A 15,567-nucleotide genomic window follows, 5' to 3' on the forward strand; every position below is an offset into this window, starting at 1 on the left:
GATGCTGACAGCCTTCCCCCACTTGCCAGTGAATTAGGTGTGCCTCTATTCCTAAAGCAGTTTGGTGGGTGGGCTCTGCAGCTGTACCTTAGGCACCCAATGCTTCTACCTCTAAAGACTGGTAGGCATCAGTATCCTCAGACCCCTTTGGCAGGTGGCTAGGTGGTTTGGGGGGAGCTTCAGCCCTCAGTTCCTCCTTGTGGATCAGTGAGGGCTCTGTTTAATAGGTAGAGATATCAGACCTGGAACACTTGTCTTTCCAGTGATCTGCTAGAACAATTACCATCCGATCTCTGTAAGAATTGCCTTTGCATTATAATAGCCACCTTGTTCCCTGTAGGGATGAAAGCCAAAGACTGTGGATCTCATATGCTTTGCTGGAGCTGGTTCTGTATTTTTATTCCAGTTTAGGGAAGTCAGGGAAGGATTTTTCTTCCCTGGGTTTTTAGTAGCTGCTTCTCTCAGGCCAGGAGAATGGGTTAGGAAAAAAAAAAAAAACTACAGAGCACTTCACTCCCTGGCCCAGGAAATTCCAATGTTAATGAAGCCGCCTGGGGCAAGGAGGGTAGGGATCAGATAGATAGGAGAGAGTAGCACCTAGCAATATAGACAAAGTTACTTATCTTGCTTGGTGATGACTGTTTTATCTGAGATTCCCGAGGGGCATGTAGGCTGTGTGCACTGACTGGGTCGAGATTGTCCCTGGGGGTCAGGCCCATGTCCCTGCTTGTGCAGTCTCAGAAGCCATGGTCAGATCCTCTGCTCCCAGTCCAAAGCCCAGTGCCAAGTTTCCCTGGCTGGGACACTGCACACCAAGTTCCAAAACCAGTCGCTGCCTCCCGGTGACTTCTTCTCTTGTCAGCTGCGTCATTGCGCTGCCTGCCTGCGCTGGCTGGGCTTCCCCCGAGGTCACTTCAGGGGGCTAGGGCTGTGCCCCATGCTCGCGCTGTCTCAGGAAGCTGTGCTCAGCTCCCCTGCGCCCAGTCCAAAGCCCTGCGCCAAGGTTTTCTGACTGGGACACTGGCTCCAGGCTCTGAAAACGGTCACTACTTTCCCATGCTTGTTCATTCTCTCATTAGCCTTGTCAGTGTGCAGCCTGCTTGCACTGGCTGAGTTTCTACCGAGGTTACCCCAGGGGGCTGGCAGTTAGAGCTGTTTCCCGTGCCTGCCCCACCTCAGCAAGCCACAATCAGCCCCACTACTCAGCACCAGGGAACCACGAGGGCCCAAGGCTGTAGAGCGGGACGCCAGTTCCAGAGGTTGTTGCTGCTTCAGGGCACAGCTTTTCGCTCCCCTGTCACTCAGGCCAACTCTTTAGATCTGTGTTTGATGGTCAGTGTTCGTAGATTGTCATGTATGTGATTGATTCACCTGTTTTTCCGAGTCTTTGTTGCAAGAGGGATCCACGGTAGCTTCAACTTAGTCAGCCATCTTGGCCCCGCCTCCCAATGGTTTTCTTTTTTTTTAATGCACTTGTTGGAGCCCTGACGGTGCAGTGGTTAAGAGCTACGCTGCTAAACAAAAATTCAGCAACCGAAATTCAGCAGGTGTCACTCCTTGGAAACCCTATAGTGCAGTTCTGCCCTGTACTGTACGATCACGATTGGAATCAATTCAATGGCAATGGGTTTGGTCTTGGTTTATGTACTCACCAGGGAGCCCTGATGGTGAAGTGATTAAAGCACTTGGCTGCTAACCAAATGGTCAGTGGTTCAAACCCACCAGCCTCTTCACAGGAGAAGTGTGACGGCCTGCTTCTATAATGATTTACAGCCTTGGAAAACCCACGGGGGAGTTCTTCTCTCTCCTATACAGTTGTCACTAGTCAGAATTGACTAAGGGTGACTCAAATGGTTTGGATTTGACTACTAGCCTAAAAGTTGGTGATTCAAATCCATCCAGTAATGTCATGGAAGAAAGGCCTGACAATCTGCTTTCATAAAGCTTACAGCCAAGAAAGCCCTGTGGAGCAATTCTACTCTGTAACACATGGGGGTTGAAACTGACTAGAGAGCAATGATCTTCTTCTTTTTTGTAAATAGATTTACACTGGAATAATATTCAGCAATTAAAAAAAAATGAACCAGAAGGTGGGGACAAGATGGCAGAGTAGTCAGATGCTTCTTGTGGACCCTCTTACAACAAAGACCCCCAAAAACATGTGAATCAATTATATATGACAATCTAGAAGCCATGAGCACCAAAGGTAAAGTTGAGGAATCAGACTGAGTGGCAGGGGGAGAGGTGGTTCAGAAGCAGTGAAGAATTGCCATTCCTAGCCTGGTGGGAAATGGTTCCCTGCAGGTCAGGATCTGCTGGCACCAGTGGTGAGGCATGCAGTGACATTCGGGACTTCTTTTCCAAACCGAGAGAGACCAAGCAGCAGAGAGTCTACTCGTGCCTCCAGAATCAGTAAAAAGCAGAACTCAACTGGCAAAAGATAAGTACCTGCATCTAACCTACTGCGTGGATTAAAAATAAATAAATAAATAACCCCTTTGGGAAAAAAACCTATCTTTCACTTACCTGCCCCCTTCTGGCTCTGCTATGGGTCTGAGCCAGCTTCAGAGATCGCTACGTCACCTGGGCTGGAAGTAGGACCCATCACGTGCCCTACCCCATTCTCCTGGCCTTGGAGAGGGAACTAATTAACAAACAGGGGAAAAATAATCTGCTGGGTCCCTTAAGCTGGAAACTTAGGCCAGAAAAAGCTCTTTCACCTAGACACAGGCATAAGGGGTCCATGGATTTTGAATGACTTTCACCCCTGCCTAAACCTGTGTGGGCCCATTTCAACAGCATAAGGCCCTCGTTAGCACAGTACAACAGTATGTATACCTGAAATCTAATTTCAACTGTTCCAGCTATATGGTGGAGAGACAGGTTTGTGACATTTGACACTGCTCTGCCTATTAAGCAGGGTCTTCACCTACAGATTTCAGGGGCCTGAGGACCGTTGGCTCCACCCAAGCCACATAGCCACCCACAATAAGGATCCAAGAATGAGTGGTGCCTCCCAGTCCTTACAGCCAACAGCATTTCGAACCAAGAGCCTAGCTGCAAAACCCACCTGCCTATGTGCTGTAGGGAACAGGGACACACTTTCCTCACAGACACTCAGGGGCAGTTGTCAGCCACCTGCCTTGCTCAGCACATGACCCCCTCCTGCAGTCAGATACCTGTGCCTACACCAATCTCCTCTGTCCATCTAGAACTGTAGGTGAAAACCTGAACCACACACTTGGTGACTGACTACCTAGACAACTGAGCTGAATGCATACAAGAAAAGTAAATGGACTTCTAGGCTCACATACCTAGTAACAGCTTTACGACAGGATGTTAGGGCTTCAAAGGCACCAATAATCCAACTAGCTCATACAAGCAGCCTATTTAGACATAGCAAAAACAAAACAAAACAAGAAGCTAGGACACAATAAGCAAACATAAAATAAATAAATATAATAACTTATTGATGGCTCAGAGACAATAGTCAATATCAAATGACATAAAGAGGCAAACCATGATGGCTTCAGCAAACTCCCAAAACAAAGAATCAAGAAATCTTCTCAATGAAGAGAATTTCCTGGAATTACTAGAGGTAGAATACAAAAGATTAATATACAAAACTCTTCAACAGATTAGGAAAGAGAACAGGCAAAATGCAGAACAAGGCAAGGAACACACAGACAAAGCAGTAGAGAAATTTAAGATTAGAGAAGTGCATAATAACAAATTTAATAGGTTGCAAGAACACATAGAGAGCCAGCAAACAGAAATCCAGAAGATCAACAATAAAATTTCAGAATTAGACAATAGAAATTCATAAGAGCAGAATTGAGGCAATGGAAGTCGCAATTAGTAAGACTGAAGATAAAATACTTGACACCAATATATTTGAGGAAAAATCAGATAAAAGATTTTTTAAAAAATGAAGAAACCCAAGAATTATGTGGGACTCTATTAAGAAGGAGCATTCATTCAGGCTCATTCAGGCTTGCGAGTGACCGAGTGAGAGCGGACCGTGGCGGGGGACCGCCCACAGAGCTCACACGGGATGAGGGTCACAGTGTCACCCTCTGGAAAGCGGGGGCGGGCGACCAGAGCCTGCCCGGCTGGAACCACAGCCCTCAGACACCCCCACCAGACCAGGGAGGAGAGGCCGCTCTGGGAGAGCCTCCCCCACCGGCGACACACAGCGGGCAGGCGTGGGGCGGGGCACCACCAGAGGCCCGGGAAGCAATATGCACCCCAAGACGGAAGCTGTAAGGATGAAGAAGCTAGGGCAGGGGGCGGATGGTGATGGAGGAGGCGCAGGCACCGGGAAGGCAGTGGCGTGGACTGGAGTTGTACCCCACCAACCCACTGTAGTCACTGGAGCCCACGGACTCGCTGCCGCTCCCTAGTCTCCAGCCCGCAAAAAAAGAAAATTACAAACCAAAATGCCTCATGAAGTTAGACACGAAAACCCTCAACAAAATTCTAGCCAATAGAATTAAATAACACACCAAAAAGTAATTCACTGTGACCAAGTGGGATTCATACCAGGTATGCAGGGATGGCTCAGCATTAGAAAAAGAATGTAATCCATCGTATCAATAAAACAAAAGACAAGAACCATATGATCTTATCAATTGATGTGGAAAAGGAATTTGACAAAGTCCAACACCCATTCATGATAAAAAATCTCAGCAAAAGAGGAATAGAAGGGAAATTCCTCAACATAACAAAGGGTATTTTTTGATACAAAGCAAACCAACATCGTCCTAAATGGAGAGAGTCTGAAGGCATTCCCCTTGAGATCTGGAATCAGACAAGGTGCTCTTTATCACCACTCTTATACAAAATTGTGCTGGAGGTACTAGCGAGATCAATTAGGCGAGAAAAAGAAATAAAAAGCATCCATATTGGTAAGGAGGAAGTAAGAGTATCTCTATTTGCAAATGATATGATCTTATATACAAAAACCCTACAGAGTTCACAAGAAAACTACTGGAACTAATTGGAGAGTTCGGCAAAGTGTCAGGATACAAGATAAATGCATAAAAATCAGTTGGTTTCCTCTACATTCACAAAGAGAACTTCAAAGAGGAAATCACCAAATCAACGCCATTTACAATAGCCCCCAAGAAGATGAAATACTTAGGAATGAATCTAACCAGGGACTTAAAAGACCTGTACAAAGAAAGCTACAAGACACTACTGCAAGAAGCCAAAAGAGACTTACAGAAGTGTAAAAACAGGATTGCTCGTGCATAGGAAGACTCACCATTGTGAAAATGCTATTCTACCCAAAGCAGTCTATAGATATAATGCAATACCTATCTAAGTTCCAAAGGCATTTTTTAATGAGATGGAGAAACAAATCAATGCACTATGGAAAGGGAAGAGGCCCCGGATAAGTAAAGCATTACTGAAGAAGAAGAACAAAGTGAGAGGACTTGCACTATCTGATTTTAGAACCTATTATACTGCCACAGTAGTCAAGACAATCTGGTACTGTTACATCAACAGATACATAGACCAATGCAACGGAATTGAGAGTCCAAACATAAATTCATCCACTTATGAGCAGCTGATATTTGACAAAGGCCCAAAGTCAGTTAATTGGGGAAAAGAGTCTTTTTAACAAATGGTGCTGGAATAACTGGATATCCATTTGCAAAAAAAATGAAACCAGACCCATACCTCACACCATGCACAAAAACTAACTCATAATGGATCAAAGACCTGATATAAAATCTAAAACAATAAAGATCATGGAAGAAAAAATAGGGGCAATGCTAGAAGCCCTAATACATGGCATAAACAGTATACAAAACTGTTACTAACAATGCACAAATACCAGAAAAGAAACTAGGTAGGTGGGAGCTTCTAAAAATCAAACACTTATACTCATCCAAAGACTTCACCAAAAGGCTAAAAAGAAAACCTACAGACTGGGAAAAAAAAAAAAAAAAAAACTGGCTATGACAAATCCAATCAGCATCTAATCTCTAAGTTCTACAAGATACTGCAAGATATCAAAAACAAAAAGTCAAATAATCCAATTTAAAATTTAAAAATGGGCAAAGTATAGGAATAGGCACTTCACCAAAGAAGCCTTCCAGGTGGCTAACAGAGACAGGAGGAAATGCTCATGATCATTAGCCATTAGAGAAATGCAAATCAAAACTACAATGAGCTATCATCTCGCCCCAGCAAAGCTGGCATTAATCCAAAAAACACAAAATAATAAAGGTCAGAGGTTTTATGGAGAGACTGGAACACTTACACACTGCTGGTGGGAAAGTAAAATGGTACAACCACTTTGGAAGTCAATTTGGCACTTCCTTAGAAAGTTAGAAATAGAACTACTATAGGATCCAGCAATCCCACTCTTTGGAATATATCCTAGAGAAATAAGAGCCATTACAGGAACAGATATATGCACACCCATGTTCACTGCAGCACTGTTTACAATAGCAAAAAGATGGAAACAACCAAGGTGCCCATCAATGGATGAATGGATAAACAAATTATGGTATATGCACAAAATAGAATACTATGTAACAATAAGGAGCAATGGTGAATCCTCAAAACATCTCGTAATGCTGAGAAATCTGGAAGGCGTTTTGCTGAAATTAGTCAGTAGCGAAAAAGCAATAGTGGTCCTTATAGTAGTGGTCTGAGACCACTATTATAAGAACTCAAAAAAAGGTTTAAACACAAAGAAAACTTTCTTTGATGGTTAAGAGGGTGGAGAGGGAGAGGGGTATTCACTAACTAGATAGTAGACAAGAATTAATTTAGGTCAAAGGTAGGACTACACACAATGCAGAGAAGTCAGCACAACTGGACTAAACCAAAAGCAAAGAAGTTTCCTGAATACAACCAAACACACCAAGGGACAGCGTAGCAGGAGCTGAGTCTGGGGACCATGGTTTCAGGGGACATCTAGGTGAATTACCGTAACAAAGTTTATTAAGAAATTGCTCTGCATCCCACTTTGGTGAGTGGCATCTGGCGTCTTAAACACTAGTAAGCAGCCATCTAAGTTGCATCAGTTGGTCCCAACCCACCTGGAGCAAAGGACAATGACGAACCAAAGACACAAGGAAAATATGAGCCAGAAGGGCAGGAAGGGTCACATAAACCAGAGACTCCATTAGCCTGAGACCAGAAGGACTAGATGGTGCCCAGTGACCACCAATAACTGCCCTGATAGGGAACACAACAGAGAGTCCATGATGGAGCAGGAGAAAAGTGGGGTCAAAACTGAAATTCTAGTTAAAACACCAGACTTAATGGTCTGACTGAGACTGGAGGGGCCCCAGAAGGCATGGCCCCCGGAGTCTAAATTAGCCCAAAACTGAAATCATTCCTGAAGCCAACTCTTCAAAGATTAAGCTGGATTATAAGACATAAAAAGATACTGGTGAGGGGTGCACTTCTCAGCTCAGGTACACACATGAGACTAAGTGTGCAGCTCCCGTCTGGAGGTGAGATGAGAAGGCAGAGGGGGACAGGAGCTGGCTGAATGGTCATGGGAAATACAGGGTGGAGAGGAGGAGTGTGCTGTCACATTATAGGGATAGTAACTAGGGTCTCATAACAATGTGTGTGTAAGTTTTTGTATGAGAAACTGACTTGAATTGTAAACTTTCATTTAAAGCACAATAAAAACAAAAAAAAATCAATTATTGATAACACACAACTATTTGAATGAATCTGTAGAAAATTATGCAGAGTAAAAATCATCCAACCCCCAAAAGTAATATAGTGTTTGATAGGTTCCACATATGTAACATTTTTAGAAATGAAGAACAAATTAGTGGTTGTCCAGGATTGAGGAGGAGATGGTGGTAGGCTGGAATTGAGAATGCTATAAAAGGGAAGCATGAAGCATCATTATGCTGGCGGAATTGTTTTGTGTCTTGAATACATCAATGTCAATATCCTGGTTGTGATATTGTACCAGTTTTGCACAATGTTCCTATTGGAGGAACCTGGGTAAATGTACAGGGGGTCTCTCTGTATTGTTTCTTACAACAGCATGTGAATCTACAATTATTTCAAAAAATGTTAAAAAGCTTAAAAAAAACATAGCTGACAAAGAACTCATATCGAGAATACATAAAGAGTTTCTAAACATCAGTAAGAAAATTACAGAGGAGCATGAAAAAAAGGAACAAAAAAATAAATGAAAATTGACAAAAGAGCCTATCTGATTGACTGGTACATGCATGAAAAATTATTCAGATTAATTTTTCACCAGAACATTTAAGTTAAAACCACAATGCTATTCTAATTTCCAGGACACAGAAAAGCTAAAATGAAAAAGTCACACAATGCCAAATGTTCTTTAAGATGTGAAGCAATCACAGTGCTTATAAATTGCATTTAAGAGTGCATCATGAATGCAAAGACAGTTTGCAGCCTCTGCTAAACAGAATACATGCATACGCTATAACCCAGCAACTACACTTCTAGGTATGTATCCAACAGGAATGCATCCATATGTTCACTGAGCAATTTGTATACAACCGTTTATAACAGCTCTATGTAATATACCCAAACCGGCAAGTACCCATATTCCTATCAATAGCAAAGTACATAAATAAATTATGGTATATTCATACCACGAAATACATACAAATCCAAGACTGCAGGGTCTATATTTACATGGAACAATTTGGATACATCACACAAACATAATGGTGAACAATACGAGAAGCTAGAATGAAAAAGTGTACAGACTATATGTTTCCATTTTAAAACCTCTAAAGCTGATTCAGCTATCATATGATGTTATTAGTCAGAGTGGTAATTACCTATGGTGAATAACAACTCAAAGGGAGGGTGAGGAGATTACTCTGGAGTGCTAATATTCTATTTCTTTATCTAAGCTACTAGATATACGTGGTTGTTGTGAGATGTTTCAACTAACACCAACTCCATGTGACAGAGGAGAGCTGCCCCACAGGGTTTTCTAAACTGTAATTTTTACGGGAGCAGATTACCAGATCTTTCTCCTGCAGAGCTGCTGGGTCAGTTTGAACCTCCGGCCTTTAGGTTAGCAGCAGAATGCTTAACCATTATACCACCAGGCTCCAGCTGAGTTCTTAACCACGATGCCACCAGGGCTCCTAATAATTATATAGGTTCAACTAGTCAAAATTCATTAAGCTGTGCACTTCCAGTATTTGCACTCTTAAGTATGTATATTATGAAAAAGGGTTTAAAGCAATTAAAAAGGAATATAGATTGAAACATGACTTTAGAAGTAAGGCATGATCCACTGCACTTGGATTTAGGGGACACTGCCCTACATCATCAGTCTGAGTGAAGATATGACTTTATACACTACCATGAGGAAGAGTAGTAAGTTTGTGTTAGTTGAGTAATCTTATTGAATACGTGCAACAAAGAATGTGTTTGTGGTGGACAAAGGCGGCTTGAAAATACATGTGTCCTAAGCAGCCAAGTTGAAACAGAGCAGGAGAGATGGAGAGCCTATCTGATTTTCCTTATCCTGTAAACAGTCCTTGGGTACAGTGATTGTCCTCTGATTGCTATGACCCCATACCTGATACTTACCCTTGTCCGCTGCTGGTAGAGCTGATTATACCATTTCTCTTATGGGATAACCATGCTTTTTTTTTTTTTTTCTTAATTCCTGGGAACTTGAAATATTGTCTTGAGGGGTGAAGATATTAAGTCACCGAAGCTGAATAATTTCATACCAGCCTTGTAGTGACAAGATCCATGTACACCTGTTGCTGAGGTTACTGTTCCTGCTTTTTGTCTCTCCCAAGGCTTGATTGCTCATGTCTTTCTGGGAGTCCATAAATTAGTAATTTTCCAGTCAATTGTTTCTTTTGCTTAATCCAAGCAGAATCTCTTCTATTCCTTGTAACACAAGAACTGCAACTAGTGTTCACTTCTTGCGAAGCAGTTTTTTTTTTATTAACTTTTATTGAGCTTCAAGTGAACGTTTACAAATCAAGTCAGTCTCTCACATATAAGTTTACATACATCTTACTCCGTACTCCCACTTGCTCTCCCCCTAATGAGTCAGCCCTTCCAGTCTCTCCTTTCTTGACAATTTTGCCAGCTTCCCACTTTCTCTATCCTCCCATCCCCCCTCCAGACAGGAGATGCCAACACAGTCTCAAGTGTCCACCTGATATAATTAGCTCACTCTTCATCAGCATCTCTCTCCCACCCACTGTCCAGTCCCTTTCATGTCTGATGAGTTGTCTTCGGGGATGGTTCCTGTCCTGTGTCAACAGAAGGTCTGGGGACCATGGCGCCGGGATTCCTCTAGTCTCAGTCAGACCATTAAGTATGGTCTTTTTATGAGAATTTGGGGTCTGCATCCCACTGATCTCCTGCTCCCTAGGGGTTCTCTGTTGTGCTCCCTGTCAGGGCAGTCATCGGTTGTGGCCGGGTACCAACTAGTTCTTCTGGTCTCAGGATGATGTAGGTCTCTGGTTCCTGTGGCCCTTTCTGTCTCTTGGGCTCTTAGTTGTCGTGTGACCTTGGTGTTCTTCATTCTCCTTTGCTCCAGGTGGGTTGAGACCAATTGATGCATCTTAGATGGCCGGTTGTTAGCATTTAAGACCCCAGATGCCACATTTCAAAGTGGGATGCAGAATGTTTTCATAATAGAATTATTTTGCTAATTGACTTAGAAGTCCCCTTAAACCATGGTCCCCAAACCCCCGCCCTTGCTCCGCTGACCTTTGAAGCATTCATTTTATCCCGGAAGCTTCTTTGCTTTTGGTCCAGTCCAGTAGAGCTGACCCTCCATGTATTGAGTGTTGTCCTTCCCTTCACCTAAAGCAGTTCTTATCTACTAATTAATCAATAAAAAACCCGCTCCCTCCCTCCCTCCCTCCCCCGCTGGTAACCACAAAAGTGTGTGTTCTTCTCAGTTTATACTATTTCTCAAGATCTTATAATAGTGGTCTTATACAATATTTGTCCTTTTGCCTCTGACTAATTTCCCTCAGCATAATGCCTCCCAGGTTTCTCCATGTTATGAAATGTTTCAGAGATTCGTCACTGTTCTTTATCGATGCGTACTATTCCATTGTGTGAATATACCACACTTTATTTACCCATTCATCCGTTGATGGACACCTTGCTTGCTTCCAGGTTTTTCCTATTGTAAACAGAGCTGCAATAAACATGGGTGTGCATATATCTGTTTGTGTGAAGGCTCTTATTTCTCTAGGGTATATTCCGAGGAGTGGGATTTCTGGATTGTATAGTAGTTCTATTTCTAACTGTTTAAGATAACGCCAGATAGATTTCCAAAGTGGTTGTACCATTTTACATTCCCACCAGCAGTGTATAAGAGTTCCAATCTCTCCGCAGCCTCTCCAACATTTATTATTGTGTGTTTTTTGGATTAATGCCAGCCTTGTTGGAGTGAGATGGAGTCTCATCGTAGTTTTAAGTTGCATTTCTCTAATGGCTAATGATCGAGAGCATTTTCTCATGTATCTGTTAGCTGCCTGAATATCTTCTTTAGTGAAGTGTGTGTTCATATCCTTTGCCCACTTCTTGATTGGGTTGTTTGTCTTTTTGTGGTTAAGTTTTGACAGAATCATGTAGATTTTAGAGATCAGGCGCTGGTCAGAGATGTCATAGCTGAGAATTCTTTCCCAATCTGAAGGTGGTCTTTTTACTCTTTTGGTGAAGTCTTTAGATGATCATAGGTGTTTGATTTTTAGGAGCTCCCAGTTATCGGGTTTCTCTTCGTCATTTTTGGTAATGTTTTGTATTCTGTTTATGCCTTGTATTAGGGCTCCTAGGGTTGTCCCTATTTTTTCTTCCATGATCTTTATCATTTTAGTCTTTATGTTTAGGTCTTTGATCCACTTGGAGTTAGTTTTTGTGCTTGGTGTGAGGTATGGGTCCTGTTTCATTTTTTTCAAAGTGGATATCCAGTTATGCCAGCACCATTTGTTAAAAAGACTATCTTTTCCCCAATTAACTGACACTGGGCCTTTGTCAAGTATCAGCTGCTCATACGTGGATGGATTTATATCTGGGTTCTCAATTCTGTTCCATTGGTCTATGTGCCTGTTGTTGTACCAGTACCAGGCTGTTTTGACTACTGTGGCTGTATACTAGCTTCTGAAATCAGGTAGAGTGAGGCCTCCCACTTTCTTCTTTTTCAGTAATGCTTTGCTTACCCGAGGCTTCTTTCCCTTCGATATGAAATTGGTGATTTGTTTCTCTATCACCTTAAAAAATGACATTGGAATTTGGATCGGAAGTGCATTGTATGTATAGATGGCTTTTGGTAGAATAGACATTTTTACTATGTTAAGTCTTCCTATCCATGAGCAAGGTATGTTTTTCCACTTAAGTATGTCCTTTTGAATTTCTTGTAGTAGAGCTTTGTAGTTTTCTTTGTATAGGTCTTTTACATCCTTGGTAAGATTTATTCCTAAGTATTTTATCTTCTTGGGGGCTACTGTGAATGGTACTGATTTGGTGATTTCCTCTGCGATGTTCTTTTGGTTGGTGTAGAGGAATCCAAGTGATTTTTGTATGTTTATCTTATAACCTGAGACTCTGCCAAACTCTTCTATTAGTTTCAGTAGTTTTCTGGGGGATTCCTTAGGGTTTTCTGTGTATAAGATCATGTCATCTGCAAATAGAGATAATTTTACTTCCTCCTTGCCAATCCGGATGGCTTTTATTTCTTTGTCTAGCCTAATGGCTCTGGCTAGGACCTCTAGCACAATGTTGAATAAGAGCGGTGATAAAGGGCATCCTTGTCTGGTTCCCGTTCTCAAGGGAAATGCTTTCAGGTTCTCTCCATTTAGAGTGATGTTGGCTGTTGGCTTTGCATAGATGCCCTTTATTATGTTGAGGAATTTTCCTTCAATTCCTATTTTGGTGAGAGTTTTTATCATAAGTGGGTGTTGGACTTTGTCAAATGCCTTTTCTGCATCAATTGATAAGATCATGTGATTTTTGTCTTTTGTTTTATTTATGTGATGGATTACATTAATGGTTTTTCTGATATTAAACCAGCCTTGCATACCTGGTATAAATCCCACTTGATCGTGGTGAATTATTTTTTTGATATGTTGTTGAATTCCATTGGCTAGAATTTTGTAGAAGATTTTTGCATCAATGTTCATGAGGGATATAGGTCTGTAATTTCCTTTTTTTGTAATGTCTTTACCTGGTTTTGGTATCAGGGAGATGGTGGCTTCATAGAATGAGTTGGGTAGTATTCCGTCATTTTCTATGCTTTGAAATACCTTCAGCAGTAGTGGTGTTAACTCTTCTCTGAAAGTTTGGTAGAACTCTGCAGTATAGCCATGCGGGCCAGGGCTTTTTTTTGTTGGAAGTTTTTTGATTACTGTTTCAATCTCTTTTTTTGCTATGGGTCTATTTAGTTGTTCTGCTTCTGATTGTGTTAGTTTAGGTAGGTAGTGTTTTTCCAGGAATTCATCCATTTCTTCTAGGTTTGCAAATTTGTTAGAGTACAATTTTTCATAATAATCTGAAATGATTCTTTTAATTTCATTTGGTTCTGTTGTGATGTGGTCCTTCTCATTTCTTATTCGGGTTATTTGTTTCCTTTCCTGTATTTCTTTAGTCAGTCTAGCCAATGGTTTATCAATTTTGTTAATTTTTTCAAAGAACCAGCTTTTGGCTTTGTTAATTCTTTCAATTGTTTTTCTGTTCTCTAATTCATTTAGCTCAGCTCTAACTTTTATTATTTGTTTTCTTCTGGTGCATGCTGGGTTCTTTTGTTGCTCGCTTTCTATTTGTTCAAGTTGTCAGGACAGTTCTCTGGTTTTGGCTCTTTCTTCTTTTTGTATGTGTGCATTTATCGATATAAATTGGCCTCTGAGTACTGCTTTTGCTGTGTCCCAGAGGTTTTGATAGGAAGTATTTTCATTCTCATTGCATTCTATGAATTTCCTGATTCCCTCCTTGATGTCTTCTATAACCCAGTCTTTTTTCAGGAGGGTATTGTTCAGTTTCCAAGTATTTGATTTCTTTTCCCTAATTTTTCTGTTATTGATTTCTAGTTGTATTGCCTTGTGGTCTGAGAAGATGCTTTGCAATATTTCGATGTTTTGGACTCTGCAAAGGTTTGTTTTATGACCTAATATGTGGTCTATTCTAGAGAATGTTCCCTGTGCACTAGGAAAAAAAAGTATACTTTGCAGCAGTTGGGTGGAGAGTTCTGTATAAGTCAATGAGGTCAAGTTGGTTGATTGTTGTAAGTAGGTCTTCCGTGTCTCTATTGAGCTTCTTACTGGATGTCCTGTCCTTCTCCGAAAGTGGTGTGTTGAAGTCTCCTACTATAATTGTGGAGGTGTCTATCTCACTTTTCAATTCTCTTAAAATTTGATTTATGTATCTTGCAGCCCTGTCATTGGGTGCATAAATATTTAATATGGTTATGTCTTCCCGATCAATTGCCCCTTTTATCATTATGTAGTGCCCTTCTTTATCCTTTGTGGTGGATTTAAGTCTAAAGTCTATTTTGTCAGAAATTAATATTGCTACTCCTCTTCTTTTTTGCTTATTGTTAGCTTGATATATTTTTTTCCATCCTTTGAGTTTTAGTTTGTTTGTGTCTCTAAGTCTAAGGTGTGTCTCTTGTAGGCAGCATATAGATGGATCGTGTTTCTTTATCCAGTCCGAGACTCTCTGTCTCTTTATTGGTGCATTTAGTCCATTTACGTTCAGCGTAATTATAGATAAATAAGTGTTTAGTGTTGTCATTTTGATGTCTTTTTATGTGTCTTGTTGACAATTTCATTTTTCCACATACTTTTTTGTGCTGAGACGTTTTTCTTAGTAAACTGTGAGATCCTCATTTTCGTAGTGTTTGACTTTATGTTTGTTGAGTCGTTACGTTTTTCTTGGCTTTTATCTTGAGTTATGGAGTTGTTATACCTCTTTGTGGTTACCTTATTATTTACCCCTATTTTTCTTAGTAAAAACCTAACTTGTATTGTTCTATATCGCCTTGTATCCCTCTCCGTATGGCAATTCTATGCCTCCTGTATTTAGTCCCTCTTTTTGATTATTGTGATCTTTTACATATTGACTTCTGTGATTCCCTGTTATATATCTTTTTTAATTAATCTTAATTTGTTTTTGTGATTTCCCTATTTGAGTTGATATCAGGATATTCTGTTTCGTGACCTTATGTTTTGCTGGTATCTGATATTATTGGTTTTCTGACCAAACAATATCCTTTAGTATTTCTTGTAGCTTTGGTTTGGTTTTTGCAAATTCTCTAAACTTGTGTTTATCTGTAAATATCTTAATTTCTCCTTCATATTTCAGAGAGAGTTTTGCTGGATATATGATCCTTGGCTGGCAGTTTTTCTCCTTCAGTGCTCTGTATATGTCGTCCCATTCCCTTCTTGCCTGCATGGTTTCTGCTGAGTAGTCTGAACTTATTCTTATTGATTCTCCTTTGAAGGAAACCTTTCTTTTCTCCCTGGTTTCTTTTAAAATTTTCTCTTTTTCTTTGGTTTTGGCGAGTTTGATGATACTATGTCTTGGTGTTTTTCTTTTTGTATCAATCTT

This window comes from Elephas maximus, chromosome 6 (assembly GCF_024166365.1).
Source record: "Elephas maximus indicus isolate mEleMax1 chromosome 6, mEleMax1 primary haplotype, whole genome shotgun sequence".
Lineage (NCBI taxonomy): Eukaryota > Metazoa > Chordata > Mammalia > Proboscidea > Elephantidae > Elephas > Elephas maximus.